The sequence below is a fragment of the Crocodylus porosus genome, unplaced genomic scaffold (genome assembly GCF_001723895.1).
Source record: "Crocodylus porosus isolate Cpor-Errol unplaced genomic scaffold, CroPor_comp1, whole genome shotgun sequence".
NCBI lineage: Eukaryota > Metazoa > Chordata > Crocodylia > Crocodylidae > Crocodylus > Crocodylus porosus.
Window position 1 is genome coordinate 63,533,372 of NW_017728886.1, and position 11,317 is coordinate 63,544,688.

The following is an 11,317-nucleotide window of genomic DNA, read 5'->3' on the forward strand; positions in this document are numbered from 1 at the left end:
GATGAGTGACTGCCATCAATCACAACCCTCTGGGTCTGACCACGAAGCCAATTTCCCAGCCAGCGGATCATGGTGGAGTCTACCTATTGGACTCGCCTCACGGAAGGTGCCAAGGAGCTCAGATTGTTTTTTCCAGTCTCCAGTAGGCAACCCTGCCCTCTCAGGAGAAACTAGCCTGGATGTCGAATCGAGCCTTCAGGTAAATCAGTTTCAGGGAGAGTGGAAGAGATCATTGTAGCAGACTGACATGACAAAGACGTCCTTGATGAATGAGGTCCTGTATTCTAACTGGGTTCTAGGTTCTCTAGCTACGAAGGAGAGCCTGAAACAGCTCATCTATAGTTATGACTACTTTTCAAAAGGTTATGAAACCTCTTTTCTGAGGGGGTCTATGGACACAGGTCTGGGAATCTCTTTTAAGCTGGAAGAGCATAATCATAAAGGGAAGACACGTGAAGGTTTTGGCTTTGTAGAAATTGTTCTGACTTCACCACCCTGAGGACAGGCTTCAAAGGACTCTGGGTAAAATGGGCTTTCCTGAAAGACATGTTTAAACTCCTAGATTCCTAGAAGCTCTGCACCCCACACAACCTGAAAAAAATGGGGCAGACCCTTAATTAGCAAATCTGATGAAGTCTTCATGGTTATTGCTGAAGTGAGAGAGTGCATTGTTGATCAGCAGAAGGAGATGAAGTATTTTGGAGCAGCAGGAACTGAAAAAGTGCTGAATATGTAGAAGTGAAGGTGTGACTGCAGCTTCCCTTTTTTGAACACCTGAGCAAGCCAAAGAAGAAACTGGTTGTGAGAGAGGACTGAAGGAAACTCCAGGGACAAACCCTATGTAATCATGTTCAATAAAGAATAGACTCAACACCTGCAAAAAGTTGCAAATATACTCTAGTTAGCAAGGTACTAGCGTTAGCCAAAACAAGAAGAGCCTTAAGAGTGGTGATGTCTACTGTGAAACATGACATTATAAAATAAAGTATTATTTTAATCTCTGGTGGAGCAAATAACAATGCAATGGACTTGTTTTTCTCTTGGCTACTTGAAGGACTTACTCCACCTAAATACTAAGAAGTTTTTTGAACTCCAAGAATTGATTACAGCCCTAACTAGTAAACTCTTTCCCCACCCATATAAGAGCATTAGCACCCTACAGCCCTTGACTAGTTACTTAACTTTTCATATCTAGAAAGAGTGAATTCTCTCTCAACTCCCATACTATGCAGTGAAGAGTGCAGCGTAAGTCAAATGGCATACAAGGGATCAACGCGGATCCGTAAATAGTTTGGAAGGAGATTTAATAGCATGCACTCTTAACTAATTCTGGACATCAAATGAATGAAGTGTACAAGCAAATGGAAAAACCTAAAGAATTCTTAGAACTGTTCCACATGCACAACAAAGACAACTGACAGAAGTGAGGGTTAGTCTTACAGTCTACAGTGCAACATGTCATGTCAAAACATGCCTTTACTTATGGCTTCAATGCAGCTATTTATTTCAGAAAAGGCAAAGGTGCTAAATGAAACTATCTGTCTTGTTTTCAAAACACTGGAGCCACAGCAAGAATGTAGATGCAGGCAAAGAAAAAGAAAATCATGATACATGTTGAAATTAAACAACAGCTTTGGCCTGGGTCGTTCTAGTCATTTCAAACTGAATATGGAGAAAAATAAGCCCTTTTATAGTAATTGGTTCTGCTGCTGTATTTATCCCCAATTTTCTGAACTGTCAAGCCTCATTTCTTCTGTTATTTGGATTGACAATCCTCTCAATAGTGGTTCTCATTATGACTTGAAGGACACCATGGCCTAGTTTCACTGGGGAAGCACAAAACAAGTGAAACATAGGCTGCTATTACTTTGTCTGTAGTATTCTGTAATGCCGATAATGATATTGGGTTCCTCTGTGCATGTTGGTAATTTGCTAGGCAGGGCAATTGACAGAGCTGTTATTCATCAGCTGTGGTCTTGGGTGTAATAGACTGTGGCAGTGTGGCAAATCCCAGTGTAAATTATTTGGATTAAACAAACTGGAGAGGATTTCAAAGGTCCAGCTGCTGCTTTCATATATTGTAATGAAGGCACATGGAATAATAATTAACTCAGGACTACAGGAGAAGTTGTTAAAAGGGGAGGGACATTCATTAAAATACATTTGGTAGGCAGGGCTTTCTTTGTACTTGTCAGTCGATATCTGAAATGAAATCCTTCACAGAATTCATTTACTTCATTACCAATTCGCTATAAGACAAAAAAAAAGTTGAGTTTCTAGTGAGCCTTTTATCCTTTAATTAAATTTTCCTGTTACTGATGCTCTCATAATAAAGGTTACATTTGGAATTTATACATTTACATGACATTTAAAATCACATAGAAATGCTGTGCAAAGTCATTGCATGCAAAAGTGGTATTAACTGCCTATCATTTTCCAATGAATTTTCTGCACTATTAATCATCTTTTTTTTTTAATCCTCAGTTTATCTGGTGTTGTGACATTTTATGGCCTTTAAATGTCTTACTGTGGGACTTTGTTCCTTCCTTCACGTGCACAAACACTTTAACACCAAGGCAGATATAGCATGGCAGAAGCAGCAGAGAAGAGGTAGGGATGATTAGAGGACACAGGCTGTGTTGCCAATTATTTCTGATGTAAATGGTGTTGAGCAGTGAGGCTGTAAACACCAGCTGAAGGCTGAGACATTGTCAATGGTTTCTAGTAGTATAAATCTATCAGGAACCAGGAGGGTTATGATGTGGTAAACAAGATTTAATTCAAACTCAGTTGGAAGCTCCAAGAGGGGAAGAACAACACTAAACTAGCATTTTTGTAAGAAAAGACATGACTGCACCATCAAACATGATACAATTTTCAAAATTTTTGAACAGCCAACCAGCTTCAGGCACATTTAGGTTTCATAAAATGACACCCAAATGAATGGAAATGGTCTCAAGACCCTGGAACAAAGAAAAGAGTCTCTTTCTCATTAGCCTCTCATCTCTACAACAGAAACAATACACACATAACAACAGTGGGCTTATGGTTAAGTATCAGAAAAACCACCACCAAGGGAAAGTGACCATAAACTCAGCAGTTCAGTTTCACTGTCCAAGCTCCATGAAATGGAAGGAGCAGACAGCAAAAATACTAAACAAGTGTCTGATTATTTAAATCTCCATATTTCTTTCCATTTTGATAGACAAGTACAGGAACAGTAGTCCTTCCAGATGTACTGTGTTGTTCCTGTAGCATAGGGATAGGTGGGCAAGCAGGACGTGATCCCTGGACACAGCCTAAGAAGGTGGGTACCTCACCCTTCTGCAATCTTTTGGCTTCAGCTCCAGCAGCAGTGCAGCAGCCTGGGTGAGGGAAGGGCATCCTGAGAAATGTAGTTCTGTCAAACAGCAGTACAGTAGTAGAGGGGGAGCTGATGTCATCCTTCCTTTTTTCCACCGAAAACAGGAGTTTTTGGCCACTCAACATGAGCATCCATGGCAAAAGAGGTGGCATCTCCCTTCAGCAGCAGAGAACTCCAACTGTTGCTTCTTTGCTGCCAAAGCCTCCAGAGCCATAGCCCTGCAAAGATGGTACAGGAGGAAGGAGGAGGGAGGACTGCACCCAGCCAGTTATACCTCTGGGTTGATTCATGGCAGGGATTCCATTCCCATAGGACCACAGACTTTTTTTTTCCAGCCTGACTGGGTGCAAGTATGAGTCAAGCTATCTTTGTGCACTGTCCCAAAGTCATAAAGGCATTGGGATGTAGCAAAACCCGAGTTTTACTTCTTTTTTTTTTAAATACATTCCCTCCCCTTCCCCTATTTCTGACTTTCTTTCTGCCCTCTCTATCCCTTATAAGTGATTACAAGTAGTACTAGATAAACCAAGATAAGGTCTTATACTCCCTTATAATAACAAGCCCCTTCTATATTGCAATAGTGTTCTATTATGTTTGTATTGATTTTTACGGTTTTATATTGAATTTATATGATTTAGGCCTGTGTCTGTAAAGTAATGTCAAGTAACGTCAAATTTCCATTTTGTATGTCAAACCTCCATCTTGTGTCCTTTACCCAGGTATAACCTATTATATAGCATGTTGTAACTGTGACTGATGTCTAACCAGTCTCATGTAAATTAGTTCCTGAATGAATGGGAATGAACAAGAGTGCTTGAGGCATAATGGTAGCAGGCCTCTACTGAACAATCAGCTCAATGACTGGACCATTGCTTTGCATTGACTCACCCAGGAATAAAGACAAAACCCAGCATTTGAAAGATAAAGAACCTAAAGAAACCTGTAACCCCACCATTGTGTCCCACCAGACAATGAGGACACCTGGATCTGCATGTACGCATATGAGCAGAACTGTCCTTGACTGGATGTGTCCTTCCCATAGTAGACACAGGTAGCCCACCCCTATAAAAGGGGTGGTAGAGTGTGACCTCTTTGGGATGCCCTCTCCATCTGGACCAGCACTATGCCATGCCACCTATCCACCCAGAGGGCCTGCTGGCAACCCCCCTCTGGACAACACCTTGCTGGAGAAGACCCCAGCTGGCTATCAAGGATCATCTCTGAGCCTGGGATAGATAGCTATCACCCACCTTCTTCCCCCAAGCAAGGGACCTGAACTCTGCCTCTACATACCTGGACCTCAAATCCCCCTATTAAGCCTTTCCTCTCCTACGACCATATTTTGTGTGTGTGTGTGAGTGTGAGTGCGAGAGAGAGAGAGAGTGCCAATGACTTCATGGGGCTGTGTAGTGTGTTGCCTGTTTAATAAAACTGTTATTTTGGAACCCTGTGTTGGGCTTTTGTCTTACTGACCTCCTGGCCCTTCTCCAACCTCTGCTCTCTGCCCCTCTGAGCTTCAGACCATCTCTCTTGCTCTCTGCCACCTCCAAACACCCAGCTTTTTCCTTTGCTTCCACCCCAGCACCCAGTGACCCTCAAGTAACCCTAGGGCACTGAGTGATTCTAAGTAACCCTGGGGCACACTGACCTCAAGTAACCCCTCAAGGGGCCACTTGACTCTGAGTAACCCCAAGCACCAAGTTACCCAAACGCCCCCTAGAGTTAACACACAGCCATGAAAGTGTGTGTTTATGTGTGTGTGAACTCATAGTGGTGCTTGTGTAGTTTGTGTGTGTGTCTATAATTTTGCATCACACCCTCCTGTCTAACATCACAATATTGGGATCCCGAGTGTTGATCTGGCATGTGTCAAGTCAACAGGGGAACCAACCACCATTCCGGTTCCTTCCTTACTGTGGTGTCCCCAAGCACAGGAATCCGAAGCGGAGGGGTAACAGCAGGTAAAAACAGGGGCAGTGTCAACTTCAGTTACGGTACTGGTAAGTAACTCTTCTTTACTTTCCAACTGTTAGTCCTTGTACATATCACAGTGGGAGATGCCTACCAACAGCTTAATAGTTAAGTGGGTAAGGAGGGCTGCCTTCACTAAAGATAAAACCAAAAAGAGAGTTGCCTATACTACTGGAAATCATGTGTAGAGATACACATGGAATTCTGTCATGGTCTTGCAGATGGACACATTTTGAAGTGAACTGAAGCCATGGGGTTTGGTAGAATGTGCTCTCACATTTGCTGGCTTTGGTATCTGAGTCAACCAAGAGTGAAGTTGGATACATCCAAGACATCTCCCTGAAATGGCATCTCTTCTCATTCCCTTAGGAAAGTCAACAAACAGTGTAGGAGATCATTTGATGGTCTTTGTCCTATGCAAGTGAAAGGGAAGACCATTCTGATATCTGAAAAATTCAGTTCACAGTAGTGAGATTTGGGAAAGAAAACAAGCAATGAATTGCTTGATTAATATGAAGCTCAGACTATTCTAAGAACAAAGAAGGGTTGACACAAGAGTTTTTAATCCAACCTCTTTTTCAACTGTCGTTATGGCCATAATAAGGTCATCTTCATGCATGCGAGACCAGCATGTGAGCTTAAATGAATGCTTCTTGTAAGTCAAGACCCAACAATGGCATTGGTCTGAACATTGGTGAGAAGATATGCAAGACGTTTTAGAAACTGCACCACGCTTAGTTATAAGAAAAATGTGAAGGCCTCTCTAGGAGAGGGGAAAAGGCACAAACCAATGCCAAGTGCTGTCTCCAAGAATTAAGAGAGAGCTGCACAAGTTTTAGAGAGAGCCTATAGTCCACTATTGTCTGGTGACTGTAGGGAGCATGTATGACATTGATAGCACCACACTTTTTTACTGGACATGTATGCTTTTCTTACAGGCCAAGTACAGACATACAGAAAGCCTAAGGCCGAGTCGATTCAATCTTTGCAGGTTAGTCTAAGCTGTGTAGATTGAACCAATAAACACATGAATGGGCATTCATTTCTGATTGTGCAAATGCAGCTACATGCCTGCAGCAGCCCAGGCCAGAAGCTGGAGCAAACAGTTTAGGTCAAGTCTAGCCTGCCCATCCTGTGCGGGAAGGTTTGTGTGGGAGTGAAAAAGCATCCTGCAATGTTGGGGGACTTAGTTAACTTGAATCTGGAGGGGATTTGGGACAGAAGTTCAATAAATTGATTTAACCTAAATCAATTAAGTCTGATACTATATCCACCCAGGTTTATCTCAAACCAGTTTTGGCCATTTTGAAAGCAGTTTATATATACTGAACTTCTGTTGTGTTACAGATTTGAACCAGTTTCTAATCACTTATACCGGTTTATGTGTAATTTCTGTCCCAAGCCATGGAGATCTTCTTGATACTCAACACAATAGACCAAACTTGCACTGAACACACACTGAGTCCAACATCCATCCAAACATCATGTTGCTAAATGAAGGAAAGGCAAACCGAAGTTACTTAAAGGAGCAATTTGATAAGAGATCAGAGAGGTTTCAAACAAAACAGGATCCTTTTCCTGTTAACGAACATAACCTACTTTATGGTAAGTATTAACAGGACATTTAAAATTGAACTTTAGTTCACCTCAGGATGTGCTATAAACATACAAAGCAACTCCCTTCCAACCACCACACCTCCTAAAGTTTTACTTAGTTCATTTACATTGCTTTTATCAGTTCTTTTTTGTGGGCAGAGAAAGCACAGCACCAGCATTGCACTGATGATCTGACCTTCAGTATTTTTTTCCTTAGTTTTCCCACATTTTCCTACTGGGTAGTAGGCTGAAGAGCCAGCTATTGATACATTCTCATTCATGACACTGTTCTAAATCGTGCTTATTGTATCAGGCATATAAAACCGTAATCGGCTGCATGCCAAAGATATCTAATGGCCTGAGCTTTTTCACATACCTCTGAACAAGAAGGAAAACACCATTTTTAATTATTCACGGCCGCTTAGAAAATGGCATCTCTTCATTTAGACATGACTTGCTTTTTTGCACCTTTTCTTTCTGGCAATGTTATATTAAGCCACAGTCTTTGCAATAATATTATTTTGCTAATTAATCTAATTAGGTGGTTTATGTAATTCTGGAGAATAGAGTGAGCTTCTCATGATTGTCATCATTAAGTTAAAGAGCTGACAATTGATGGGGATAATTTTGCCTTACCAGGCTATAACCTTTCCCAAGGCAACCCCCCAGGGGAGCTCTTCAATTAAATCTATAATAATGCGTGGAGGGTAAAAGAAGAAATTTCCTTTTTAAAATTTATGTAAACAGATCTTCAGTAGCTTTGTGCTTTTTGTTGCTTTGCTGGGAAAGAAAAAGCAGTGGCTGCTTATTAGTGCCCGCTGCGCTCAGCTTTGATAAGCCTGAATTTTTCTGGTGGTAGCTATTCTTAGCTGGGTGCACTAAAGGTTGGGAGGTAGCTGTTTGAAGGCATCAAGTGAGGTCGTCTGAGCCGTTGCTACGATAATACAGCACTTGGATCAGGCAAATTACAGGTCAACAAGTACTTGGAGAGGCCCCTGGGGAGGTAGGGGAAGTTTATTTTAAACTGCTGGTATTGAGTTATTTTTAGGTCAGGACACCAAAGGGCTGACAAGAGGGAGATAAATGTAAGTAAGGGAGCGGATGCGAAAGCCTGCTATTGAAAATGTTGCCATCAGAATATGGGAGCTCACACAGAGGGTCATTTATTTATTTTTTTAAACCATGGGTAACTACACTCCTACTCAGACAGATCAAAGCCAGCTTGAACCACCTAGCTCTGAGGCCAGTAGCAGAATAGCTATAGGAGCAGAGATCTCAATGTGGATTAGGCATCCACTTATTTTCTACGAGCTGTATCCTGGTTTTGGTGGTCTGCTCAACCTCCTTTCTGTATCTTAGTTATGGCTACAGACATTGCTTGGGATTGCAAGTGTACACTCAAATTCCTTGGGAGACATTTTCCAGCGACTCCAATGGATTTTGTATCAGGGCTTCAGTCCTGTTTCTTGTATTAATTCCAGCAGTGCTTGCCAAAGGCACGGTGTTATAATAGATGTCTACTTACTTTTGCAGGCAGCTGGGTGCCCAATTGTCCTTTGAATCCTAGAAAACCCTACCTCTTTTCCCTAAGCACTGCTCCATTCCTTTGGCTTATTAATAGAAGATTAAGAATTCAGTCACAAGTGTGACCTTTCCCATTTGCAGGGGGTTGGGTTTCTCCCTTACAGGACATCACACTGTGGGTTGAGTGCAAGTCTCATGGTTCCCTGTTTTATGTCAAATTTGCCCCTATATGTAGGAAAAGAAGATGCAACTATCTAATGACACAAATAATCATTGAAAGTATATATATTTTCTGAATATTAAATCTCTCAGTCTAGTGGTGGTGACAGATGTTATTTAACTTCCAAATTTAGAAAACTTTCTGGCCATCCATAAACCACTAGCATAATTATAGACTAGGTCACTCAGACAGAGAGAAAGGAAACTGAAATGTGTGGTTATATGTTGTAGTACTAGTGAAGGGTGAATCTCAAATACATAGGCCTTATCTTGAGAAATGTTCATATTTGTAATCAATACAAATTTCCGTATCAAGGCAAGGATTACTTTTAATTCATCTGCACTATTTTGCCAGTCTCTAATTATCACATGTTGTTCATTAACAACAAGTACATAACCAGTTAAACACAGACACCGTTGTTTAAAGGTAGCCGCCCACTGTAGGTAGGAAGGCAACTTACCTACTGCTCAGGTGACTACAAAATCCACTGGGCAATGAGAAAGGAAGACATACTTAAATAGTGAAAAACAAAATGTTGCATATGGAGCCTCCTGCCCTGATCCATTAAACAAGTTTCTAAAAAGCTCTTAAACTCAATAATATTCTTCATTTCTCCAACTCTGGCTTTTAAATGTTAATGGATAACGCAAACTTAGGAAGATACCATAGATTCCTCATTCATTTCTCAAGTCAGAACATGTTGTTTAATGGTATAGAAGCTAAATAAATTTATTTTTTTGCACCAGTCACAACATACGTTTTTCTTTAAATTACTTTTCAAAGGCTCCGGAAGCTAGACTTGCAGAAAAACATGCAGGAAGAAGGATGCATATTTTCTTAATTTAAAAAAAAAGAAAAAATGGTATCCGGGGTGAGAGTGGGGGGAAGTGGTTTACAGTTTTGCTCAAGTCTTTACTTTTCCCCATCTCTCCATTACTAAGGCGAAGTTCTCATACAGATGCAAGCGCCAGGGCATTGCAGAGGAAGTGCCATAGTAAATCTGATTATGCCATAAAAGGAGGCAATTGCATAATGCTATTTCTATGACATGGCTATAAACTAAGAGACTTTGTACATAAAGTGAAACCTGCTCAGATAAGACTGGGGAGAGAGACTGTATTGTTTTGGTATTGTTGATCTTGTGTGCAATAAGTTTCAAGACGTATGCAATGAGGAACTGTTGTGGGGTTCAGAAGTACAGCTACCTTAATAGCATTAAACAGAATGATTAGTTCTCAGACTGAAGTCTTAGGGTTAAGAAATATGACAGACCAGCATAAAACAACATCCCTGAAGTCTAAGTAAATACAATTTTTCCTATTCGTCTTTCATAGTCCAGTGCTCCACATTACTTCCTTTGAAGAAACACAAAATGCCATAAGTCAGAGCTTGACAGCTGCTACTGCAGTGATTTATATACCTACTTGTCTGTAGTAGATGGACTATGGAAAAAAGATGGCTCTAACACAGACTGAGCAAATAACTGAAATTCAAAAGTCCAGGGTAAAGGATAGCTTTGCCCAATGAACTACCTAAATTTATCAAGCTCTGGAAAAGCTTGAAGAGGCAGGGGATGGGGGCAGGAGGGGGAGCAACATTAACCCTCTGTACAATAGGAATGAAAATACAATTCCATCTTTCCAGTATGTTGAGAGCCAAAGGTGAAAAAAAAAATCACAAAAATAAAACTTCAGTGTTAAAGAAGGGTAGTGGACTCTCTACATGTTGATGCTAAAAGAAAATAATATAGAATATTACTACAGTTTTCCATTCTGATTTTTTTTTGACAAATGGAAGTTGGGGATATTAAGAAGGTAGACCTGAATTGATACAGCACTTAGAAGTATAACCTTTTAATATTTTGTCATTTTTTTGTGTTAAAGATCCAAGTGCATGGACAATTTTGTGTTAGGGGGAATAAGTTAAGGGGCAAAATAAATTGGGTTAAATGACACTGGCTTGATGTTAACCTCCACCCCCTGCCTCTCTTGAATGCATATGGAAATCTTGAGGAACTAGACTGAAGTTAATGCAATTTCTGCAGGCTGAGTTCCAGTCTAATGTATCACTTGTAAAGGGATAAAACTTTTGGTAGTTAGGAGCCAATGTCAGTCGAAATTAAATTAGAACCCATTTAGGTATTGTACATCGTGAATTAAATGGACAAACAAGTGTAGCTGGCTTGTACTTTAATATAGCATGCTTACTGATGTTTACTTTCTGTGACGACTACAATTCAATCAGTTAAAAATTTGTCTCGAGTATGGATTAGTGGATTTTTCTCTTTTATTTATGCAGACATCTTCAAGTATGGTATAAATAAGAGATGATCAATCATAAAGTATATGCTACTACAGACTGTTTATGTGTTTTTGTCTCTACTGCAACATGAATGAAGCAAAGATTGTGAACAAAACCTCCTTTAAAAAACAATTGCAAGTTAATTAAGCATTATGAATGTAAAAGACACAATAAATATAGCTGGCAGGCAACCCTCCGACATGGTTTTGCACCTTGGTTCTGGCCCCCCATCATACTAGTTCCCCTCTCCCACCATATGTTAAGTTAAGGAAATCTCCATACATTACTGTGGGTAAGTATTTGCATCATACAAAGAGGTAATTCTGTTCTCAGTTTTACTA